Source organism: Oncorhynchus masou, unplaced genomic scaffold, assembly GCF_036934945.1.
Source record: "Oncorhynchus masou masou isolate Uvic2021 unplaced genomic scaffold, UVic_Omas_1.1 unplaced_scaffold_1477, whole genome shotgun sequence".
NCBI classification, from domain to species: domain Eukaryota; kingdom Metazoa; phylum Chordata; class Actinopteri; order Salmoniformes; family Salmonidae; genus Oncorhynchus; species Oncorhynchus masou.
In genome coordinates this window covers 69,438-97,437 of record NW_027004766.1, presented here as the reverse complement: position 1 = coordinate 97,437, position 28,000 = coordinate 69,438, and the positions used below count along the sequence as shown (strand labels likewise).

Sequence of the window (28,000 nt, the reverse complement as noted above, 5' to 3'; positions counted from 1 at the left end):
GTGTGCGAGGTGTTGCAGTATCCCTCCTTGCTGGAGCTGAGCCCCATAGAGCTGGGCTTCCCCCCTGTCCCGGGCCAGACCCACCCTCACCAGCCAGTCCACCAGATCACTGCCCAGGAAAGTGACCTGAGTCCGGGCCTGGGATGGAGGAGAAGTCCCTGACCAGGTCTCTCCCTGGAGCGCTCCCTCTCCTGAACCCTCTCCCCCTCACACCTGCGTATCAAAGGGAGGATTCAGCCACTGTCCCAGGGTTCAGGCTTTCCCCAGAAGCACTAGGGTGGAGATATGAAGGAAGAGGAGAAAGGACAACGGACAGAGAAAAGGAGTGCTAGTGAGGATGAGAGTTCCGTAAGAGAAACAGGAAGTCAAGAAGGTGAAAAGTAGCTACCAGGATTGTGTACCACTCCAAAACCAGAATGCATTACCAACGAAGAAGACTGTGGTAAGTTCAGTCCGTTCACAGAGTGTACAATAATGCATTACCAGCGAAGAAGACTGTGGTAGGTTCAGTCCGTTCACAGTGTACAATAATGCATTACCAGCGAAGAAGACTGTGGTAGGTTCAGTCCGTTCAGTGTACAATAATGCATTACCAGCGAAGAAGACTGTGGTAGGTTCAGTCCGTTCAGTGTACAATAATGCATTACCAACGAAGAAGACTGTGGTAAGTTCAGTCCGTTCACAGAGTGTACAATAATGCATTATCAACGAAGAAGACTGTGGTAGGTTCAGTCCGTTCACAGAGTGTACAATAATGCATTACCAACGAAGAAGACTGTGGTAAGTTCAGTCCGTTCACAGAGTGTACAATAATGCATTACCAAAGAAGAAGACTGAACGGACTGAACCTACCACAGAGTGTACAATGCAATAATGCATTTCTAAAGACAGGATTAGTGGTAGAAACATGCAAGATATTATCTGGGGTAAAATCCCAGGCCATGCATAGAGAGGATGTTAGTAGAGAACGAGTTCAACTCGTAGGTAACATGCATTTAAGAGTCAACCGTTTATTTTTTTAAATTGTATTTATAATTTTTTTTTTAAATAATTTTACCCACTTTTTCTTCCCATATTTTTGATATCCAAATTGGTAGTTACAGTCTTGTCCCATCGCTGCAACTCCCGTACAGACTCTGGAGAGGTGAAACACAACCCTGCCAAGCCGCACTGCTTCTTGACACACTGCTCGCTTAACCCGGAAGCCAGTCGCACCAATGTGTCGGAGGAAACACCGTACAACTGGCGACCGTGGCCGCGTGCACTGCGCCCGGACCGCCACAGGAGTCACTAGAGCACGATGGGAAATGGACATCCCGGGCCGACCAAACCCTCCCTAACCCGAACGACGCTGGGCCAATTGTGTGCCGCCTCATGGGTCTCCCGGTCGCGGCCGGCTGCAACACAGCCTGGGATCGAACCAGGATCTGTAGTGACGCAGCTTGCACTGTGATAGAGTGTCTTACACCGCTGTGACACTCGAGAGACCCAAGTCAACGGTTTTAATATAGATTCTAGAGCTTTGATTCTGCACCAATCAGACGTGTCCTGGGAGTGAAATCATGCTACAAAAAATGATAAATAAATGAAATAAATGATCATTGATGTTTATGTTGTGGCCTACCTTCTGATGGACACTATGTCCTGAACACACTGGTCTTTATGATAGCGGACAAACTGAGTGCAGGTCAGCCTGATCTCCTCTGGAACCACAGGGGGGGGCTCCTCCTCACTCTCCCTGCCCTGCCATAGGCTCACTAACCTGGTGGACAGGACACACACAGGCCCCTTAGAGGGCAGAACCACCACATCTTCTACAGCCACACTACCTGGCTCAGGCAAGTCTGGCTTAGATCAGGCCCTGTGCTGACTTTGGGACAACATACAGGAGGAGGTGCTGACTTTGGGACAACATACAGGAGGTGGTGCTGATGTTGGGACAACATACAGAAGGAGGTGCTGACTTTGGGACAACATACAGGAGGAGGTGCTGATGTTGGGACCATACAGCATACAGGAGGTGCTGCTGATGTTGGGACAATACAACATACAGGAGGTGCTGCTGATGTTGGGACAATACAACATACAGGAGGAGGTGCTGATGTTGGGACAATACAACATACAGGAGGAGGTGCTGATGTTGGGACAATACAACATACAGGAGGAGGTGCTGATGTTGGGACAATACAACATACAGGAGGAGGTGCTGATGTTGGGACAATACAACATACAGGAGGAGGTGCTGATGTTGGGACCATACAACATACAGGAGGAGGTGCTGATGTTGGGACAATACAACATACAGGAGGTGCTGCTGATGTTGGGACAATACAGCATACAGGAGGAGGTGCTGATGTTGGGACAATACAACATACAGGAGGGGGTGCTGATGTTGGGACAATACAACATACAGGAGGAGGTGCTGATGTTGGGACAATACAACATACAGGAGGTGCTGCTGTTGGGACAATACAACATACAGGAGGAGGTGCTGATGTTGGGACAATACAACATACAGGAGGTGCTGCTGATGTTGGGACCATACAACATACAGGAGGAGGTGCTGATGTTGGGACCATACAACATACAGGAGGTGGTGCTGATGTTGGGACCATACAACATACAGGAGGAGGTGCTGATGTTGGGACAATACAACATACAGGAGGTGCTGCTGATGTTTGGACCATACAACATACAGGAGGAGGTGCTGATGTTGGGACAATACAACATACAGGAGGTGCTGCTGATGTTGGGACCATACAACATACAGGAGGAGGTGCTGATGTTGGGACAATACAACATACAGGAGGAGGTGCTGATGTTGGGACAATACAACATACAGGAGGTGCTGCTGATGTTGGGACCATACAACATACAGGAGGTGCTGCTGATGTTGGGACAATACAACATACAGGAGGAGGTGCTGATGTTGGGACCATACAACATACAGGAGGAGGTGCTGATGTTGGGACCATACAACATACAGGAGGAGGTGCTGATGTTGGGACAATACAACATACAGGAGGAGGTGCTGATGTTGGGACAATACAACATACAACGATGCACTATGCTCTCTGAAGTAAGTACCTAGTTCCTCGCTCACCTCTTCTTGAATGGCAGAATGATCAGATGCCTGTCCAGGCCAAAGATACCAAACGAAATGAAGCCCTGAGAAACACGAGAGGTAAAGTAAGCAACGGTCAAATCCCTTCGTATTCTCATGATCTAATAGACACGAGAACGTACCTGTCCATAGTTGGCCACAGCACAGAAGAACTGCAGCTCCAGGTACAGTCTACCAGGGTCCTGGTTGAACAACCACCATAGACAACTGGACAGGTTCTGAAAGACATGCGAGAGGGGGAATGAAAAGCGCACACTTCAGAGTTAATGCCGATTCAGGGAAGAGGTTGGAGATTGGAGTGAACTAGTGCACACTTCAGGGACAAGGGTAGATAGAGAAAGGGGACACGGCCAAGCAATAAAAGAATAGAACAGTAGAACAGAATTGAACAGAGTAGAACAGAACAGAACAGAGCAGAATAGAGTAGAACAGAATAGAACATAGTAGAGTAGAATAGAACTGAATAGAACAGAGCAGAACAGAATAGAACAGAATAGAACAGAGCAGAACAGAATAGAACAGGGTAGAGTAGAATAGAACAGAATAGAACAGAGCAGAACAGAATAGAACAGGGTAGAGTAGAATAGAACAGAATAGAACAGAGCAGAACAGAATAGAACAGGGTAGAGTAAAATAGAACAGAATAGAACAGAGCAGAACAGAATAGAACAGGGTAGAGTAAAATAGAACAGAATAGAACAGAGCAGAACAGAATAGAGTAGAGTGGAACAGAACAGAGTAGATTAGAATAGAACAGAATAGAGTAGAACAGAGCAGAACAGAATAGAGTAGAGTGGAACAGAACAGAGTAGATTAGAATAGAACAGAATAGAGTAGAATAGAACAGAATAGAACAGAGCAGAACAGAATAGAGTAGAGTGGAACAGAGTAGAACAGAATAGAGTAGAATAGAACAGAATAGAGTAGAACAGAGCAGAACAGAATAGAGTAGAACAGAGCCGTAGATAACACTCACAGCCAGCAGGGAAACTATGAGGAGTAGACACAACAGGACGTGTCTGACCAGCTGTCTGTCATCCTGGACCGGTGGACTACGCTGCTGCTGGGTTTCACACAGCGCCCCACACTGGCCTGGAGGGTACAGTACAACAAGTCAACAGGGTTGTATTCATTACTGCACACCGTAGCAAAACGTTTTGCAACAGCATCACAGTCAACACAAGCCACAGTGGACACAACAGGTCAGCACGGCCCGAAGTATCAGCCCATAAACCTAGAACACAACTCCAAACAGAGCTGTAGTCATTCACGTTGTGTTCCTGTACCTGTTAGAGACGTGGGAGTGTCCTTCCTGGTGGCGCCGTAGATCATGTCGGGCACAGGCTGTGTACAGCTACAACAGTCTGGGTGGAACACAACAACAACACACAGACACAGTTCTGAGTTAAATCAAACTACTGTTTATTAGGTTGGCAATTTAAGGTTTTACATACGAAGTTCAACACAAAATCCCCAGTAAACCAATGCACCCAAGTTTACAGAACTAGAAAAAACAATAATGTGTCTAGTGACCTACCACTGTTGTTGCTGGTCTCTGGTGCTGAGGGCTCTAGTGAGTGGGTCTGGTCCTCCTGGTGTCCAGGGGGCCTCAGGTCCTCTATAGTACCTGTGTTGGAGGCTCTCTCCAGGGCTTGGTAGTTCAGGTCCTCCTGGTGTCCAGGGGGCCTCAGGTCCTCTATAGTACCTGTGTTGGAGGCTCTCTCCAGGGCTTGGTAGTTCTGGTTCTCCTTGGTGCCCTGGCTGAGACCCATCAGAGAGAAACCACCTACCAAGATGCTGCAGGAGACTACTACTGCAGTACTGATGATCTGAGAGAGGGGAAAGAGAGAGAGAGGTAAACCTTTAGGACTGGCTCCAGATCTATGTGATCTGTAAAACCTGTAGAACTGGCTCCAGATGTGTGATCTGTAAAACCTTTAGGACTGGCTCCAGATCTATGTGATCTGTAAAGTGTCAAACCTTTAGGACTGGCTCCAGATCTATGTGATGTGTAAAGTGTCAAACCTTTAGAACTGGCTCCAGATCTATGTGATCTGTAAAGTGTCAAACCTTTAGGACTGGCTCCAGATCTATGTAAAGCAGGGGTGTCAAAGTCAAATGGACGGAGGGCCAAATAAAAAATTTAGCTACAAGCCGAGGGCCGGACTGTTCGAATGTTCATTGAAAAATTTTTAAATGACGCATATAGTCTAGTGAACCTAATTGAACCTACTGAAAACCTAACAAATATATTCCAATATGATCAGATAAATAAAGCAATATTTTCTTATGGCTCTGTCAGTAATCTTTAATTTTCAACAGACACAAAAGACAAATTTCCTTTATATAAAAATCCCCATAACATGAACATTAAATGAAAGAAACCGGTATTCAAGGCACCATCAGTAGCCTATATTTTCTATTTTAGCAAAAGTGGGCTAAATTTACTTCAAAGAAAAAAACAATAATAGCAATTTTCTATCATCCACTCAACTGAAATATTTTTAAAATATAATTGGATTGAAATACAATAAAATAAAGTGCAAAAATCTATTAATCAAAAACAACACTTTGTTTAAGGAGAAGTAACATGCAGTGAAAACAAATATTAAACTTTAACTTTTAAACTTGAACTGAGTAAAAACTCTAAATATGTGATTGCACAGTAATGTTCACTTGTTTGAGGTTGAGGGTGATACTTGGTGGTGTCCCATCTTTTCCACAAGTTCATCAATGTTCGGGGTAAGGCTCTGAGCTGAGGAAATCCTCAGAATTGAGTGGAGGTGTTCAGCAGTAAGTCGACTTCTGTGTGATATTTTGTTCAGGTTCATCAAAGAAAAAGTTGTTCACACAGGTATGTGCTGCCAAACATAGACAACGTTTGAGCAGCCTGGATGCGCAGCTGGGGCATTGTGTCGGGGAGGAAACGGGCGAACTCCGCAGCACCCACTGCCGCATATTTTGCCCTCAGTGCATCATTGCATTGGAGGTCAATCAACTCCATTTGGAGGTTTGGTGGTGAGCTTTCCACGTCAACAGCAAATGGGTTACCGAGCAGTTCCAACCTGCTTTTTTGTGCTTCAAAGTCAGCAAATCGGCGTCGAAAGTCAGCGGCAAGCATACCTATTTTATCAGCCAACTGTGCGCTCGGGAACGCACTGGTAGAGAGCTTCTCTTTCATGGTCTGGCAGCTGGGAAAGTGGCTCAAATTTTCTTTCCGCATCTGCGTCTCCCACAGAGTCAGTTTGGTTTTAAATGCCTTCACTGTACTGTACATATCAGAGATGACATGATCCCGACCCTGCAGCTGCAAGTTCATTGCATTCAGATGACTCGTAATGTCACACAGAAAAGCCATTTCACACAGAAACATTTCGTCTCGGAGTTGTGTTGTGTCTTTCCCTTTGCTGTCCAAGAACAGACAAATCTCCTCACGAAGCTCGAAACATCTTTGAAGCACCTTTCCCTGGCTTAGCCATCGCACCTCTGTGTGATAAGGCAAATCACCATGCTCCGTTTCTAACTCCGTCAGAAATGCCTTGAACTGGCGGTGATTCAAACCTTTGGCTCTGATAAAGTTAACTGTGCGCGTGATGATGCTCATTACATGCTCCATTTTCAAGGCTTTACCGCACAACGCTTCCTGGTGTATGATACAATGATAAGCTGTCAGCTCACCTGTCGCGTTTTCCTCTTGCATCTTTTCCCGTATCTTCGCCACCAGTCCGCTCCTGTGTCCACACATCGCAGGTGCTCCGTCGGTTGTCAAACCCACGAGTTTTTCCCAAGGCAGCTCCATCTCATTTACACATCTTGACACCTCTTCATACAAATCATGCCCCGTAGTTGTGCCATGCATAGGACGTAAAGCCAAAAACTCCTCTGTCACGCTTAGGCTGGAGTCCACTCCGCGGATGAAAATTGACAACTGGGCAATGTCAGAAATGTCGGTGCTCTCATCCACAGCCAAGGAATATGCAATGAAATCTTTTCCCTTTTTCACAAGCTGCTCTTTTAGATTGATGGACAACTGGTCTACTCTCTCGGCAATGGTGTTTCTGCTCAGACTCACATTTAAAAAGAGTTGCCTTTTTTCTGGGCAAACTTCGTCACAAACTTTAATCATGCAGTTTTTGATGAAATCCCCCTCCGTAAATGGCCGGGCTGATTTAGCGATCTCTTCTGCCAAAATAAAACTGGCCTTGACAGCAGCCTGGCCTTGTGATTTGGCTTTTTGAACAGAGCCTGTCGAGATTTGAGGCCTCGTTTTAATTCCTCTGCCTTTTGTAGCCTTTGTTCCATGTCCATATTCTTGTTTTTGTCCGCGTGTTTCGTTTCATAATGTCGTCTCAGATTATACTCTTTCAGTACCGCCACACTTTCTCCACACAGAAGACACACAGGTTTTCCAGCTACCTCCGTGAACATATACTCCGACTCCCACCTTGTTTGAAACCCCCGGTTCTCAGTGTCCACCTTCCGTTTTGCCATTTTTGATGGGTATCTGAAAGTTAATTTTACTGTGATGCTGACGACTGCTGTGCCAATAAATATTGAAATGAAGCAGCCTACTGCTCGGTGCGTCACCGTTGCATTGTGGGAAATGTAGTATTGGTGCGTGTAAAAGATCTGCGGGCTGCCGGCTTGCTGCGGTCTGCGGGCCGGTTCTAATAATAAATCAAGATCATCCCAGGGGCCGTAAAAAACCTTCTCGCGGGCCGGATGTGGCCCAGGGCCTTGACTCTGACATATGTGATGTAAAGTGTAAAACCTTTAGAACTGGCTCCAGATCTCTGTAAAGTGTAAAACCTTTAGGACTGGCTCCAGATCTATGTGATCTGTAAAGTGTAGTCAACTCAGGGAGAACTATACAGTGGATCTGTATTCCAGTAAACTAAAATCACAGGTGGCCCCTTTCCTGAGCCCTGCCATAGAGGAAGGCAGAGTCTATAGTATCAGGCATCCTCTCACCTGAGCCCTGCCATAGAGGAAGGCAGAGTCTATAGTATCAGGCATCCTCTCACCTGAGCCCTGCCATAGAGGAAGGCAGAGTCTATAGTATCAGGCATCCTCTCACCTGAGCCCTGCCATAGAGGAAGGCAGAGTCTACAGTATCAGGCATCCTCTCACCTGAGCCCTGCCATAGAGGAAGGCAGAGTCTACAGTATCAGGCATCCTCTCACCTGAGCCCTGCCATAGAGGAAGGCAGAGTCTACAGTATCAGGCATCCTCTCACCTGAGCCCTGTCATAGAGGAAGGCAGAGTCTAGAGTATCAGGCATCCTCTCACCTGAGCCCTGCCATAGAGGAAGGCAGAGTCTACAGTATCAGGCATCCTCTCACCTGAGCCCTGCCATAGAGGAAGGCAGAGTCTACAGTATCAGGCATCCTCTCACCTGAGCCCTGCCATAGAGGAAGGCAGAGTCTATAGTATCAGGCATCCTCTCTCCTGAGCCCTGCCATAGAGGAAGGCAGAGTCTATAGTATCGGGCATCCTCTCACCTGAGCCCTGCCATAGAGGAAGGCAGAGTCTATAGTATCAGGCATCCTCTCTCCTGAGCCCTGCCATAGAGGAAGGCAGAGTCTATAGTATCAGGCATCCTCTCACCTGAGCCCTGCCATAGAGGAAGCCAGAGTCTATAGTATCAGGCATCCTCTCACCTGAGCCCTGCCATAGAGGAAGGCAGAGTCTAGAGTATCAGGCATCCTCTCACCTGAGCCCCGCCATAGAGGAAGGCAGAGTCTATAGTATCAGGCCTCCTCTCACCTGAGCCCCGCCATAGAGGAAGGCAGAGTCTATAGTATCAGGCCTCCTCTCACCTGAGCCCTGCCATAGAGGAAGGCAGAGTCTATAGTATCGGGCATCCTCTCACCTGAGCCCTGCCATAGAGGAAGGCAGAGTCTATAGTATCGGGCATCCTCTCACCTGAGCCCTGCCATAGAGGAAGGCAGAGTCTATAGTATCGGGCATCCTCTCTCCTGCCAGGAGCAGACCTCCAAGGATGAGGAACGGTATGCTGTGGAAGAGAACAACGCTGTAAGGTTAAGTTTGAGGAACACAAACATACAATACACTGTTTCACACACACACACACACACACACGACATACCCCCAGCCAAAGACCATGAAGACCCAAGGTGGAATCCTCAGCAAATTGTCCTTCTTGGTCAGAACCAAACAGAGAGGAATGAGACCTGTAGTCAGACCCAGACAGAACCAACTCAGGGTTATTCCACAGATACAGTACAGCATACCGGTCCAGACACGCGCGGTGCATACCCGGTCCAGACACGCGCGCGGTACATACCGGTCCAGACACAGACAGACACACACACACACACACACACACACACACACACACACACACACACACACACACACACACACACACACACACACACACACACACACACAGTACATACCGGTCCAGACACACACAGTACATACCAGTCCAGACACACACACGGTACATACCAGTCCAGACACACACAGTACATACCGGTCCAGACACGCACACACAGTACATACCAGTCCAGACACACACACACGGTACATACCAGTCCAGACACACACACACACACACACACACACACACACACACACACACAGTACATACCAGTCCAGACACACACACACAGTACATACCAGTCCAGACACACACACGGTACATACCAGTCCAGACACACACACACACACACACACACAGTACATACCAGTCCAGACACACACACACAGTACATACCAGTCCAGACACACACACACAGTACATACCAGTCCACACACACACACAGTACATACCAGTCCGGTACATACCAGTCCAGACACCAGTCCAGACACATGGTACATACCAGTCCAGACACCAGTCCAGACACATGGTACATACCAGTCCAGACATATGTGCTGTAGAGTGACCCATAGAGCAGTGTGAATGTCAACACCTGTCCCAAGATGTCCTCCTGCTTCACTACGAAGTTCCACAGGATCATACCGACACACACTAGGAACTACAGGGACAAGGAGAGACACATTACTATATATCACTTGTGTACTGTTGAAATCGGAAGTTTACATACATTTAAAAACTCAGTTTCACAATTCCTGACATAATCCTAGTAAAAATTACCCGCCTTAGGTCAGTTAGGATCACCACTTTATTTTAAGAATATGAAATGTCAGAATAATAGTAGAGAGAATTATTTATTTCAACTTTTATTTCTTTCACATCCCCAGTGGGTCAGATGTTTACATACACTCAATTATTATTTGGTAGCATTGCCTTTAAATTGTTTAACTTGCATCAAATATTTCGGGTAGGGTTGAGGTCAGGGCTTTGTAATGGCCACTCCAATACCTTGACTTTGTTGTCCTTAAGCCATTTTGCCACAACTTTGGAAGTACGCTTGGGGTCATTGTCCATTTGAAAGACCAATTTGGGACCAAGCTTTAACTTCCTGACTGATGTCTTGAGATATTGCTTCAATATATCCGCATAATCTTTTACCTCGTGATGACATCTATTTTGTGAAGTGCACCAGTCCCTCCTGCAGCAAAGCACCCCCACAACATGATGCTGCCACCCCCGTGCTTCACGGTTGGGATGGTGTTCTTCAGCTTGCAAGCCTCCCCTTTTTCTTTCAAACATAACAATGGTCATTATGGCCAAACAGTTCTATTTCTGTTTCATCAGACCAGAGGACATTTCTCCAAAAAGTACGATCTTTGTCCCCGTGTGCAGTTTCAAACCGTAGTCTGCCTTTTTTATGGTGGTTTTGGAGCAGTGGCTTCTTCCTTGCCGAGCGGCCTTTCAGGTTATGTCGATATAGGACTCGTTTTACTGTGGATATAGATACCTTTGTACTTGTTTCCTGAACGTGGTACCTTCAGGTGTTTGGAAAATGCTCCCAAGGATGAACCAGAGTTGTGGAGGTCTACAATTGTTTTTCTGAGGTCTTGGCTGATTTTTTTTTTGATTATGTCAAGCAAAGAGACACTGAGTTTGAAGGTAGGCCTTGAAATACTTCCACAGGTACACCTTCAATTGACTCAAATGATGTCAATTAGCCTATCAGAAGCTTCTAAAGCCATGACCATTTTCTGGAATGTTCCAAGCTGTTTAAAGGTACAGTTAACTTAGTGTATGTAAACTTCTGACCCACTGGAATTGTGATACAGTGAATTATAAGTGAAATAATCTGTCTGTAAACATTTGTTGGAAAAATTACTTGTGTCATGCACAAAGTAGATGTCCTAACCGACTTGCCAAAACTATTGTTTGTTAACAAGAAATTTGTGGTTGAAAAACAAGTTTTAATGACTCCAACCTGAGTGTATGTAAACTTCCGATTTCAACTTTATAGAATATAGAAAACATTATGTGCAGTGCCTTCGTAAAGTATTCAGACCCCTTAACCTTTTCCACATTTTGTTAAGTTAGACTTATTCTAAAATGCATTAAATTCAATTTTTCCTAATATATCGACACACAATAGCCCATAATGACAAAGCGAACAACAGGTTTTTAGAAATGTTTGCAAATTTGATTACAAATAAATAAGATATTTCAGTTTACATAAGTATTCAGACCTTTTGCTATGAGACTGAAATTGAGCTCAGGTGCATCCTGTTTCCATTGATCATCCTAGAGATGTTTCTACAACTTGGAGTCCACCTGTGGTAAATTAAATTGGTTGGACATGATTTGGAAAGGCAGACACCTGTCTATATAAGGTCCCACAGTTGACAGTGCATGTCAGAGCTAAAACCAAGCCATGAGGTCGAAGGACTTGTCCGTGGAGCTCTGAGACAGGATTGTGTGGAGGCACAGATCTGGGGAAGGGTACCAAAACATGTCTGCAGCATTAAAGGTCCCCAAGAACACAGTGGCCTCCATCATTCTTAAATGGAACAAGTTTGGAACCACCAAGACTCTTCCTAGAGCTGGCTGCTCAGTCAAACTAAGCAATCGGGGAGAAGGGCCTTGGTCAGGGAGGTGACCAAGAACCCGAAGGTCACTATGACAGAGCTCCAGAGTTCCTCTGTGGAGGTGGGAGAACCTTCCAGAAGGACAACCATCTCTGCAACACTCCACCAATCAGGCCTTTATGGTAGAGTGGCCAGATGGAAGCACCTCTCAGTAAAAGGCACATAAAGATTCTCAGACCATGAGAAACAAGATTCTCTGGTCTGATGAAACCAGACTGAACACTTTGGCCTGAATGTCAAGCATCACATCTGGAGGAAACCTGGCACCATCCCTATGGTGAAGCGTGGTGGTGGTAGCATCACGTCTGGAGGAAACCTGGCACCATACGGTGAAGCATGGTGGTGGTAGCATCATGTCTGGAGGAAACCTGGCACCATCCCTACGGTGAAGCGTGGTGGTGGTAGCAGCACATCTGGAGGAAACCTGGCACCATCCCTACGGTGAAGAGTGGTGGTGGTAGCATCATGTCTGGAGGAAACCTGGCACCATCCCTACGGTGATGCGTGGTGGTGGTAGCAGCACATCTGGAGGAAACCTGGCACCATCCCTACGATGAAGCGTGGTGGTGGTAGCATCATGTCTGGAGGAAACCTGGCACCATCTCTATGGTGAAGCGTGGTGGTGGTAGCATCATGTCTGGAGGAAACCTGGCACCATCCCTACGGTGAAGCGTGGTGGTGGTAGCATGTCTGGAGGAAACCTGGCACCATCCCTACGGTGAAGCGTGGTGGTGGTAGCATCATGTCTGGAGGAAACCTGGCACCATCTCTACGGTGAAGCGTGGTGGTGGTAGCATCATGTCTAGAGGAAACCTGGCACCATACGGTGAAGCGTGGTGGTGGTAGCATCAGGCTGTGGGGATGTTTTTCAGTGGCAGCGGCTGAGAGACTAGTCAGGATCGAAGGAAAGATGAACGGCACAAAGCACAGAGAGATTCATGATGGAAACCTGCTCCAGAGCGCTCAGGACCTCAGACTGGGGGCGAAGGTTCACCTTCCAACAGGACAACGACCCTAAGCACACAGACAAGACAATGCAGGAGTGGTAGCAGGACAAGTCTGGAGATGTCCTTGAGTAGCCCAGCCAGAGCCCGGACTTGAACCCGACCTAACATCTCTGGGGAATCCTGAAAATAGCTGTGGTGCGATGCTCCCCATCCAACCTGACAGAGCTTGAGAGGATCTGCAGAGAAGAATGGGAGAAACACCCCAAATACAGGTGTGCCACGTTTGTAGCATCATCCCCAAGAAGACTCAAGGCTGTAATCGCTGTCAAAGGTGCTTCAACAAAGAACTGAATAAAGAGTCTGAATACTTATGGAAATGTGATTTTTCCGTTTGAGTTTTTTCTAAAAACATATTTTTTTAAACAGTTTTTGCTTTGTCATTATGGGGTATTGTGATGTCATTATGGGGTATTGTGCGTAGATTGATGAGGCAAAAACATTTTTCATCCATTTTAGAATAAGGTTGTAACATAACAAAATGTGGAACAAGTCAAGGGGTCTGAATACATTCAGAATGTCTTGTATATGAAGGATATACATGTAATAACCCTTTAGAATGTACTGTATATGAAGGATATACATGTAATAACCCTTTCAGAATGTCCTGTATATGAAGGATATATATGTAATAACCCTTTAGAATGTCCTGTATATGAAGGATATATATGTAATAACCCTTTAGAATGTACTGTATATGAAGGACATATATGTAATAACCCTTTAGAATGTCCTGTATATGAAGGATATATATGTAATAACCCTTTAGAATGTCCTGTATATGAAGGATATATGTAATAACCCTTTAGAATGTCCTGTATATGAAGGACATTTATGTAATAACCCTTTAGAATGTCCTGTATATGAAGGACATATGTAATAACCCTTTAGAATGTACTGTATATGGAGGATATATATGTAATAACCCTTTAGAATGTACTGTATATGAAGGATATATATGTAATAACCCTTTAGAATGTAATGTATATGGAGGATATATATGTAATAAATCTTTAGAATGTACTGTATATGAAGGATATATATGTAATAACCCTTTAGAATGTACTGTATATGAAGGATATATGTAATAACCCTTTAGAATGTACTGTATATGAAGGACATATGTAATAACCCTTTAGAATGTACTGTATATGAAGGATATATATGTAATAACCCTTTAGAATGTACTGTATATGGAGGATATATATGTAATAACCCTTTAGAATGTACTGTATATGAAGGACATATATGTAATAACCCTTTAGAATGTACTGTATATGAAGGACATATGTAATAACCCTTTAGAATGTACTGTATATGAAGGACATATGTAATAACCCTTTAGAATGTACTGTATATGAAGGATATATGTAATAACCCTTTAGAATGTACTGTATATGAAGGACATATATGTAATAACCCTTTAGAAAGTACTGTATATGAAGGACATATATGTAATAACCCTTTAGAATGTACTGTATATGAAGGATATATGTAATAACCCTTTAGAATGTACTGTATATGAAGGATATATATGTAATAACCCTTTAGAATGTACTGTATATGAAGGATATATGTAATAACCCTTTAGAATGTACTGTATATGAAGGACATATATGTAATAACCCTTTAGAATGTACTGTATATGAAGGACATATATGTAATAACCCTTTAGAATGTACTGTATATGAAGGATATATATGTAATAACCCTTTAGAATGTACTGTATATGAAGGACATATATGTAATAACCTGTGCCAGGAAGAGATTCATAGAAAACATGTGTGGGAGCCTCTTGAACTTCTTACTGAGGAGAATGACAGCGATGGTCCACACCTACAAACACAAACACGATGTGTTTCAGTGTATCCAGTGTTTAAATACAGCAGGAACCCACTCAAGTGGGTCGGCAGGGTAGCCTAGTGGTTAGAGCGTTGGACTAGTAACCGGAAGGTTGCAAGTTCAAACCCCCGAGCTGACAAGGTACAAATCTGTCGTTCCACTGTTCCTAGGCCGTCATTGAAAATAAGAATTTGTTCTTAACTGACTTGCCTGGTTAAATAAAGGTAAAAAAAAAAAAAGTTGTCAAAAGTCTTTGCAGAGTAGATTAGAATTTTAAAAAGCCATTGGTATGAATCCTCTATCATTAAAGCTGCATTCTACACCATGGATACAGCAAGCCCTGATCAACACCATGGATACAGCAAGCCCTGATCAACACCATGGATACAGTAAGCCCTGATCAACACCATGGATACAGTAAGCCCTGATCAACACCATGGATACAGCAAGCCCTGATCAACACCATGGATACAGCAAGCCCTGATCAACACCATGGATACAGCAAGCCCTGATCAACACCATGGATACAGCAAGCCCTGATCAACACCATGGATACAGCAAGCCCTGATCAACACCATGGATACAGTAAGCCCTGATCAACACCATGGATACAGCAAGCCCTGATCAACACCATGGATACAGTAAGCCCTGATCAACACCATGGATACAGCAAGCCCTGATCAACACCATGGATACAGCAAGCCCTGATCAACACCATGGATACAGCAAGCCCTGATCAACACCATGGATACAGCAAGCCCTGATCAACACCATGGATACAGCAAGCCCTGATCAACACCATGGATACAGCAAGCCCTGATCAACACCATGGATACAGCAAGCCCTGATCAACACCAAGGATACAGCAAGCCCTGATCAACACCAAGGATACAGCAAGCCCTGATCAACACCAAGGATACAGCAAGCCCTGATCAACACCACGGATACAGCAAGCCCTGATCAACACCACGGATACAGCAAGCCCTGATCAACACCACGGATACAGTAAGCCCTGATCAACACCATGGATACAGCAAGCCCTGATCAACACCATGGATACAGCAAGCCCTGATCAACACCAAGGATACAGCAAGCCCTGATCAACACCACGGATACAGCAAGCCCTGATCAACACCACGGATACAGCAAGCCCTGATCAACACCACGGATACAGTAAGCCCTGATCAACACCATGGATACAGCAAGCCCTGATCAACACCATGGATACAGCAAGCCCTGATCAACACCATGGATACAGTAAGCCCTGATCAACACCATGGATACAGTAAGCCCTGATCAACACCATGGATACAGTAAGCCCTGATCAACACCATGGATACAGTAAGCCCTGATCAACCCCTTGCTTCAATCAGCTAAAGTCAGACAGGACCACAACTAAGCATATTGAAAACAGTATCAAAGTCTGCCTTCTTCATTGGCCTTTCATGTAAGAGAGAAAGAGAAGAGAGAGACAGACAGAGAGACAGAGAGACAGCGAGAGAAACAGAGAGAGAAACAGAGAGCGAGAAACAGAGAGAGAGAGAAAACAGAGAGAGAGAAACAGAGAGAGAGAGAGAAACAGAGAGAGAGACAGACAGAAACAGAGAGAGAGACAGACAGAAACAGAGAGAGAGACAGAGACAGAAACAGAGAGAGAGAGAAACAGAACATAAATAGAGAGAACCCTCACCAGTGCGACCAGGCTGAGATGCTGATGTTGAAGCTGACATTCTGCAGCTCAGTGACCAGTGGCTTGGGGTTCATCAGGGGGATGGTCAGCAGCCAGGCTGACACGTACATGATGGGGGCAGACAGGAACGTGCTGATCACCATCCCTGACGTCACCTACAGGAGGACAGACAGAGAGGTAGAGAGAGACATGATGGGGGCAGACAGGAACGTGCTGATCACCATCCCTGACGTCACCTACAGGAGGACAGACAGAGAGGTAGAGAGAGACATGATGGGGGCAGACAGGCACGTGCTGATCACCATCCCTGACGTCACCTACAGGAGGACAGACAGAGAGGTAGAGAGAGACATGATGGGGGCAGACAGGCACGTGCTGATCACCATCCCTGACGTCACCTCAGGAGGACAGACAGAGAGGTGAGAGAGACATGATGGGGGCAGACAGGAACGTGCTGATCACCATCCCTGACGCAGCTACAGGAGGACAGACAGAGAGGTAGAGAGAGACATGATGGGGGCAGACAGGCACGTGCTGATCACCATCCCTGACGTCACCTACAGGAGGACAGACAGAGAGGTAGAGAGAGACATGATGGGGGCAGACAGGCACGTGCTGATCACCATCCCTGACGTCACCTACAGGAGGACAGACAGAGAGGTAGAGAGAGACATGATGGGGGCAGACAGGAACGTGCTGATCACCATCCCTGACGTCACCTACAGGAGGACAGACAGAGAGGTAGAGAGAGACATGATGGGGGCAGACAGGCACGTGCTGATCACCATCCCTGACGTCACCTACAGGAGGACAGACAGAGAGGTAGAGAGAGACATGATGGGGGCAGACAGGCACGTGCTGATCACCATCCCTGACGTCACCTACAGGAGGACAGACAGAGAGAGAGAGACATGATGGGGGCAGACAGGCACGTGCTGATCACCATCCCTGACGTCACCTACAGGAGGACAGACAGAGAGGTAGAGAGAGACATGATGGGGGCAGACAGGCACGTGCTGATCACCATCCCTGACGTCACCTACAGGAGGACAGACAGAGAGGTAGAGAGAGACATGATGGGGGCAGACAGGCACGTGCTGATCACCATCCCTGACGTCACCTACAGGAGGACAGACAGAGAGGTAGAGAGAGACATGATGGGGGCAGACAGGCACGTGCTGATCACCATCCCTGACGTCACCTACAGGAGGACAGACAGAGAGGTAGAGAGAGACATGATGGGGGCAGACAGGAACGTGCTGATCACCATCCCTGACGTCACCTACAGGAGGACAGACAGAGAGGTAGAGAGAGACATGATGGGGGCAGACAGGCACGTGCTGATCACCATCCCTGACGTCACCTACAGGAGGACAGACAGAGAGGTAGAGAGAGACATGATGGGGGCAGACAGGCACGTGCTGATCACCATCCCTGACGTCACCTACAGGAGGACAGACAGAGAGGTAGAGAGAGACATGATGGGGGCAGACAGGCACGTGCTGATCACCATCCCTGACGTCACCTACAGGAGGACAGACAGAGAGGTAGAGAGAGACATGATGGGGGCAGACAGGCACGTGCTGATCACCATCCCTGACGTCACCTACAGGAGGACAGACAGAGAGGTAGAGAGAGACATGATGGGGGCAGACAGGCACGTGCTGATCACCATCCCTGACGTCACCTACAGGAGGACAGACAGAGAGGTAGAGAGAGACATGATGGGGGCAGACAGGCACGTGCTGATCACCATCCCTGACGTCACCTACAGGAGGACAGACAGAGAGTAGAGAGACATGATGGGGGCAGACAGGCACGTGCTGATCACCATCCCTGACGTCACCTACAGGAGGACAGACAGAGAGGTAGAGAGAGACATGATGGGGGCAGACAGGCACGTGCTGATCACCATCCCTGACGTCACCTACAGGAGGACAGACAGAGAGGTAGAGAGAGACATGATGGGGGCAGACAGGCACGTGCTGATCACCATCCCTGACGTCACCTACAGGAGGACAGACAGAGAGGTAGAGAGAGACATGATGGGGGCAGACAGGCACGTGCTGATCACCATCCCTGACGTCACCTACAGGAGGACAGACAGAGAGGTAGAGAGAGACATGATGGGGGCAGACAGGAACGTGCTGATCACCATCCCTGACGTCACCTACAGGAGGACAGACAGAGAGGTAGAGAGAGACATGATGGGGGCAGACAGGCACGTGCTGATCACCATCCCTGACGTCACCTACAGGAGGACAGACAGAGAGGTAGAGAGAGACATGATGGGGGCAGACAGGAACGTGCTGATCACCATCCCTGACGTCACCTACAGGAGGACAGACAGAGAGGTAGAGAGAGACATGATGGGGGCAGACAGGCACGTGCTGATCACCATCCCTGACGTCACCTACAGGAGGACAGACAGAGAGGTAGAGAGAGACATGATGGGGGCAGACAGGCACGTGCTGATCACCATCCCTGACGTCACCTACAGGAGGACAGACAGAGAGGTAGAGAGAGACATGATGGGGGCAGACAGGCACGTGCTGATCACCATCCCTGACGTCACCTACAGGAGGACAGACAGAGAGGTAGAGAGAGACATGATGGGGGCAGACAGGCACGTGCTGATCACCATCCCTGACGTCACCTACAGGAGGACAGACAGAGAGGTAGAGAGAGACATGATGGGGGCAGACAGGCACGTGCTGATCACCATCCCTGACGCACCTACAGGAGGACAGACAGAGAGGTAGAGAGAGACATGATGGGGGCAGACAGGCACGTGCTGATCACCATCCCTGACGTCACCTACAGGAGGACAGACAGAGGTAGAGAGACATGATGGGGGCAGACAGGCACGTGCTGATCACCATCCCTGACGTCACCTACAGGAGGACAGACAGAGAGGTAGAGAGAGACATGATGGGGGCAGACAGGCACGTGCTGATCACCATCCCTGACGTCACCTACAGGAGGACAGACAGAGAGGTAGAGAGAGACATGATGGGGGCAGACAGGCACGTGCTGATCACCATCCCTGACGTCACCTACAGGAGGACAGACAGAGAGGTAGAGAGAGACATGATGGGGGCAGACAGGCACGTGCTGATCACCATCCCTGACGTCACCTACAGGAGGACAGACAGAGAGGTAGAGAGAGACATGATGGGGGCAGACAGGAACGTGCTGATCACCATCCCTGACGTCACCTACAGGAGGACAGACAGAGAGGTAGAGAGAGACATGATGGGGGCAGACAGGCACGTGCTGATCACCATCCCTGACGTCACCTACAGGAGGACAGACAGAGAGGTAGAGAGAGACATGATGGGGGCAGACAGGAACGTGCTGATCACCATCCCTGACGTCACCTACAGGAGGACAGACAGAGAGGTAGAGAGAGACATGATGGGGGCAGACAGGAACGTGCTGATCACCATCCCTGACGTCACCTACAGGAGGACAGACAGAGAGGTAGAGAGAGACATGATGGGGGCAGACAGGAACGTGCTGATCACCATCCCTGACGCTCACCTACAGGAGGACAGACAGAGAGGTAGAGAGAGACATGATGGGGGCAGACAGGCACGTGCTGATCACCATCCCTGACGTCACCTACAGGAGGACAGACAGAGAGGTAGAGAGAGACATGATGGGGGCAGACAGGAACGTGCTGATCACCATCCCTGACGTCACCTACAGGAGGACAGACAGAGGTAGAGAGAGAGATGTGTAAATACAAGCCCTGGCTGTCTAGAAAGGTGGCTATTAGCTAAGAAATTAAATACAACTCACCACTTCCAGCTCCATGTTGTACTGTGTGTGTGTGTGTGTGTGTTACCAACTCACCATTTCCAGCTCCATGTTGTACTGTGTGTGTGTGTGTGTGTGTGTGTGGTACCAACTCACCACATCCAGCTCCATGTTGTACTGTACTGTGATGTGTGTGTGTGTGTGTGTGTGTGTGTGTTACCAACTCACCACTTCCAGCTCCATGTTGTACTGTGGTGTGTGTTTGTGGTACCAACTCACCAGTTCCAGCTCCATGTTGTACTGTGGTGTGTGTGTGTGTGTGTGTGTGTGTGTGTGTGTGTGTTACCAACTCACCACTTCCAGCTCCATGTTGTACTGTGGTGTGTGTTTGTGGTACCAACTCACCAGTTCCAGCTCCATGTTGTACTGTGGTGTGTGTGTGTGTGTGTGTGTGTGTGTGTGTGTTACCAACTCACCACGTCCAGCTCCATGTTGTACTGTGGTGCGTGTGTGTGTGTGTGGTACCAACTCACCACGTCCAGCTCCATGTTGTACTGTGGTGTGTGTGTGTGTGGTACCAACTCACCACTTCCAGCTCCATGTTGTACTGTGGTGTGTGTGTGTGTTTGGGGTACCAACTCACCACTTCCAGCTCAATGTTGTCCGGTGGTGTGTGTGTGGGGGGTACCAACTCACCACGTCCAGCTCCATGTTGTACTGTGGTGTGTGTGTGTGTGTGTGTGTGTGGGGTACCAACTCACCACGTCCAGCTCCATGTTGTACTGTGATGCGTAGATGGCTACGCTGGGAGCAGGGGGGAACACCCCGTAGAGAAAGGCATAGTTGGACAGGCTGGAGTGGTTCAGACTGCTGCTGTTGGAACCTGTAGAGTCCAGCAGGTCGACCATGTCCTTACAGATGAGAGGCATCACCAGCCTACATAGGAGAGACAGACAGATACCACTGTGTTAGGACACTAGGACAGTACCACTAGGACAGTACCACTAGGACAGTACCACTAGGACAGTACCACTAGGACAGGACAGTACCACTAGGGCAGTACCACTAGGGCAGTACCACTAGGACAGTACCACTAGGACAGTACCACTAGGGCAGTACCACTAGGACAGGACAGTACCACTAGGACAGGACAGTACCACTAGGACAGTACCACTGTACCACTAGGACAGTACCACTAGGACAGGACAGTACCACTAGGACAGTACCACTAGGACAGTACCACTAGAACAGTACAGTACCACTAGGACAGTACCACTAGGGCAGTACCACTAGGACAGTACCACTAGGACAGGACAGTACCACTAGGACAGTACCACTACGGCAGTACCACTAGGACAGTACCACTACGGCAGTACCACTAGGACAGGACAGTACCACTAGGACAGTACCACTAGGACAGGACAGTACCACTAGGGCAGTACCACTAGGACAGTACCACTAGGACAGGACAGTACCACTAGGGCAGTACCACTAGGACAGTACCACTAGGACAGGACAGTACCACTAGGGCAGTACCACTAGGGCAGTACCACTAGGACAGGACAGTAACACTAGGACAGGACAGTACCACCAGGACAGAACCACTAGGACAGTACCACTAGGACAGTACAGTACCACTAGGACAGTACCACCAGGACAGTACCACTAGGACAGTACCACTAGGACAGTACGACTAGGACAGGACAGTACCACTAGGACAGTACCACTAGGACAGTACCACCAGGACAGGACAGTACCACTAGGACAGGACAGTACCACTAGGACAGTACCACTAGGACAGTACCACTAGGACAGGACAGTACCACTAGGACAGGACAGTACCACTAGGACAGTACCACTAGGACAGTACAGTACCATTAGGACAGTACCACTAGGACAGTACCACACCACTAGGACAGGACAGTACCACTAGGACAGGGCAGTACCACTAGGACAGTACCACTAGGACAGTACCACTAGGACAGTACCACTAGTACAGTACCACTAGGACAGGACAGTACCACTAGGACAGAACAGTACCACTAGGACAGGACAGTACCACTAGGACAGGACAGTACCACTAGGACAGTACAGTACCACTAGGACAGTACCACTAGGACAGTACCACTAGGGCAGTACCACTAGGGCACAGTACAGTACCACTAGTACAGTACCACTAGTACAGACAGTACCATTAGGACAGTACCACTAGGACAGTACCACTAGGACAGTACAGTACCATTAGGACAGTACCACTAGGACAGTACCACACCACTAGGACAGGACAGTACCACACCACTAGGACAGTACCACACCACCAGGACAGTACAGTACCACTAGGACAGTACCACTAGGACAGTACCACACCACTAGGACAGGACAGTACCACACCACTAGGACAGTACCACACCACTAGGACAGTACAGTACCACTAGGACAGTACAGTACCATTAGGACAGTACCACTAAGACAGTACCACACCACTAGGACAGGACAGTACCACACCACTAGGACAGGACCACTAGGACAGTACCACACCACTAGGACAGTACAGTACCACACCACTAGGACAGTACCACACCACTAGGACAGTACAGTACCACTAGGACAGTACCACTAGGACAGTACAGTACCAGGACAGTACCACTAGGACAGTACCACACCACTAGGACAGGACAGTACCACACCACTAGGACAGTACCACACCACTAGGACAGTACAGTACCACTAGGACAGTACCACTAGGACAGTACAGTACCATTAGGACAGTACCACTAAGACAGTACCACACCACTAGGACAGGACAGTACCACACCACAAGGACAGGACCACTAGGACAGTACAGTACCACTAGGACAGTAGAGGACCACTAGGACAGTACCACTAGGACAGTAGAGTACCACTAGGACAGGACAGTACCCTATTGTCAGCACCCTATCCATCCATTCCTACAGGATAGATTGATAACGACTTGAAGGAATGTCAGTTCTTGACATTTCTGTAACTCACAGTTTGGCAGTGATGAGCAGGATAAGGGCTACTCCAGTAGACCTGGTGAGTTTCGTCACCTGTCCCACCATAGATAGTCCCAGGTAGAAGAGAGCTGCTCCTCCAAAGGAGTTGGCCAGGCCATCCACAAACTCCTCCATCACAGCAGGGATCCTCTGGCCCAGGGCAAAGTGGGACACGATCCCGACCACCACCATGAACACTATCGGGTTCTTCAGTACCTATAAAATAGATTCGAATAAAAGTGGGACACAATGTCCACCAGCCACCACTGTATAGAATAACATTTTACTGTCCACTTTCTTTACAGTCCACAAAAAATCTGTCTTATTGCCATTAACCCAACCCCCTAAGACACACCCTGACACCATGTTAACCCAACCCCCTAAGACACACCATGACACCATGTTTTAACCCAACCCCTAAGACACCCTGACACCATGTTTAACCCAACCCCCTAAGACACACCCTGACACCATGTTAACCCAACCCCCTAAGACACCCTGTTTTAACCCAACCCCTAAGACACCCTGACACCATGTTTTAACCCAACCCCTAAGACACCCTGACACCATGTTTTAACCCCCCTAAGACACCCCTAACCATGAACAACCCTGACACCATGATTTAACCCAACCCCTAAGACACACCCTGACACCATGTTTTAACCCAACCCCCTAAGACACCCTGACACCATGTTTTAACCCAACCCCCTAAGACACACCCTGACACCATGTTTTAACACCCTAAGACACACCCTGACACCATGTTTTAACCCAACCCCCTAAGACACCCTGACACCATGTTTTAACTCAACCCCCTAAGACACACCCCGACACCATGTTAACCCAACCCCCTAAGACACACCCCGACACCATGTTTTAACCCAACCCCTAAGACACCCTGACACCATGTTTTAACCCAACCCCTAAGACACCCTGACACCATGTTAACCCAACCCCTAAGACACCCTGACACCATGTTAACCCAACCCCTAAGACACACCCTGACACCATGTTTTAACCCAACCCCTAAGACACCCTGACACCATGTTAACCCAACCCCCCACACCCTGACACCATGTTTTAACAAGACCCCCCCTAAGACACCATGTTTTAACCCAACCCCCTAAGACACCCTGACACCATGTTTTAACCCAACCCCTAAGACACCCTGACACCATGTTTTAACCCAACCCCTAAGACACCATGTTTTAACCCAACCCCTAAGACACACCCTGACACCATGTTAACCCAACCCCTAAGACACACCCTGACACCATGTTTAACCCAACCCCCTAAGACACCCTGACACCATGTTTTAACCCAACCCCTAAGACACCCTGACACCATGTTTTAACCCAACCCCCTAAGACACCCTGACACCATGTTTTAACCCCCCTAAGACACTCCCCGACACCATGTTTTAACCCCCTACACCCTGACACCATGTTTAACCCAACCCCTAAGACACCCTGACACCATGTTAACCCAACCCCTAAAACACACCCTGACACCATGTTCAAGACCCCTGAACCCCCTAAGACACCCTGACACCATGTTTTCTAGCCTTTATTATTCACTGTGATATTAAGATGTATTTCCATTCTTATCACAGCTAGCTAAAAGATACACAGATCCTTTCACTCTAATTTATTTGTTACAAAATCCTGCGTATTTACTACTTGTATTGAATGTTAAATATGTTCCAAGTCCAATAAAGAATAAAGCACCATTTAATGTCATTTGCAAAACAAAGAAAAACTATTGATCACAGAAGAAAGCAAGATGAAATGACCTGCAGCAGCACCACTCTGACGATCTGCAACTTGCCCTGCTGTCTCTCTGGGTGGTCCTTCCACTTCTGGACCTCACAGAAGGCAAATCCTATGGGATTGAGGAACATCAGGGAGACAGGAGCCACCAGGTAGATGTACTGCAGGTACTCTGGATATGTGTTCCTGTACAGGGCATCCACTGCAGGGACGGGGGGTGGCAGATGTTATTGTATGGTTTCCAAACCACTCCTCAGGGACTCCCAGATGTTCCAACAAATACATTGCATTCAGAAAGTATTCAGACCCCTTCACATTTTCCACATTTTGTTACGTTACAGCCTTATTCTAAAATGTATTAAATTAAAATGTTTTCCTCATCAAGCTACACACAATACGCCATAATGACAAAGCGAAAAGAGGTTTTGAGAAGTGTTTGCAAATGTATTAAAAATAAACAGAAATAACTTATTTACATAAGTATTCAGACCCTTTGCTATGAGACTGTAAATTGAGCTCAGGTGCATCCTGTTTCCATTGATCATCTTTGAGCGGTTTCTACAACTTGGAAAGGCACACACCTGACTATATAAAGGTCCCAGTTGACAGTGCATGTCAGAGCAAAAACCAAGCATCACGTCTGAAAGAAACCTGGCACCATCCCTATAGTGAAGCATGGTGGTGGCAGAATCATGTAGTGGTGATGTTTTTCGGCAGCGGGGACTGGGAGACTAGTCAGGATCGAGGGAAAGATGAACGGAGCAAAGCACAGAGATCCTTAATGAAAACCTGCTCCAGAGCACTCATGACCTCAGACTGGGGCGAAGGTTCCCCTTCCAACAGGACAACGACCCTAAGCACACAGCCAAGACAACGCAGGTGTGGCTTAGGGAAAAGTCTCTGAGTGTCCTTGAGTGGCCCAGCCAGAGCCGGACTTGAACCCGATCGATCAAACATGTCTGGAGAGACCTGAAAATAGCTGAGCTGCGATGCTCCCCATCCAACCTGACAGAGCTAGAGAGGATCTGCAGAGAAGAAAGGGAGAATCTCCCCAAGCTTGTAGCATGAGACCCAAGAAGACTCAAGGCTGTAATCGCTGCCAAAGGTGCTTCAACAAAGAATTGAGTAAAGAGTCTGAATACTTATGGAAATGTGATATATATATATATATTTAAAAAAAAAAAATGTGCAAAAATGTCTAAACCTGTTTTTGCTTTGTCATTATGGGGTATTGTGTGTAGATTGATGACGGAAAAAACTATGTAATCAATTTTAGAATGAGGCTGTAAAGTAACAACGTGGGAAAAGTCAAGGGGTCTGATTACTTTCAGAATGTGTGTGGAACGGCTGGGACTGTTTTGAGAAAGACGTTGAACTTTCCAAAGAAAAATCAACACGCCCTATAGTACTACGATCACATTCCAAAAGACAACTATCCTCACCAATGGGATACCCCAGGGCGAAGTCGTTGCTCTGCGTAGCGAAGATGGAGTAGAGTCCTGCCTTGCTGTACCTGCTCTCCGGACTGGCCACGGCTAGCGTCAGAACACACACCAGGGCGAACACCGACACCTTGGCTATCAGGATACTCCACAGGAACGACCAGATCACGTTATTAAAGTCCAACAGAACCATGTTCTTGAAGAGCAGCGCCGGGAGGGCGAATTTAGACACAAAGTTCCCTAATCCTTTAGCTTGACAGGAGGTGATTATGTCTGTCCTACCGGCGATGTATCCACACAGGATGATCCCAAAACACTCCAGGAGAGCCGGGAAGAGCTTGTCGATAGACATGGCTTGGGTGGAGGAGAGGGGATTGTGGGATATGTTCTTGCCATGGATGGCTACGAAGGTATTCATGGTTGTTTTGTGGTTGTAGGAGCACTAAATTACTTCACCGATGGGAATATTTTCGATATCGGAGTACAGAACAGTCACGCTGGGCATCAGTTCAGGCTAATACATCCGCAATGCCCTTGTTGAAACAATAATAATCGGCGAGTTGTAGTAGGATAAGTCATACACTTTTTTGGTTGTCAGAAAAACATATGTAATACCAAGGACCAATAGCGTTTCCTGACCAAGTGACAAGTCTAGGAAAAACTCCTGGCCCTACCAATACCCTATACAGGAGAGGGAGAATTTGTTGTCAAAAAGAACCAAAACAAAGCTATTTACGAGGAGTGCAGTGCTGATGACATTCATACCACAGATATTGCATTATAGCCTACACCCAACTGTGCATTGAAACTGCTTTCAAAACTAGTCATGGGGATTTCAGCATGTGAGGATTGACAAAGTTAACCTTTTATACGTGTAACTCGTGATGTCTTAAACGATGCCAATTATTGGTTTTGGCGCTAGGTACTGTAGCTAGCTAAAGTTAGCATGCTATTCGTTGATAGTAAGTTACATCTAACGTTAGTTAGCTCGCGTGCTAAAAACATATTGCGAAAATACAACAATATAAAAGCGTCATACCTTGCACATCTGGTAACGAGATATTGCATATTTAACATGCGATTGTCTTTTTTTTTAAATAAAAATGTAGCTATATAAAACGTTAGTCTAACTCTTCCTATCTACTGCTGTTGACAGCTAGCTAACGGTAGTACAAACGCATGCTATTATCATTTGGCGTAAAGCTATTCGGGATCCTTGGCACATCACGACATTGACGTTGCCCCAATTGAAGTTAACATGTAAAATGGTAAGGGTTAATGTTCGAGTAAAGGTTATGTCCCAAGGATCCCTGATAGCACTAACAATTCTCATTTGTGGCCTTTCGTGCCATTGTTCATCAACGCCCTAAA

The 28,000-nt window shown here is 47.2% G+C and overlaps 1 pseudogene; it reads right to left on the bottom strand.

The window, feature by feature from the left end:
• LOC135530989 (lysosomal cholesterol signaling protein-like) lies at positions 1 to 27,987 on the bottom strand (annotated as a pseudogene).
• Positions 27,988 to 28,000: the final 13 nt, after the last annotated feature.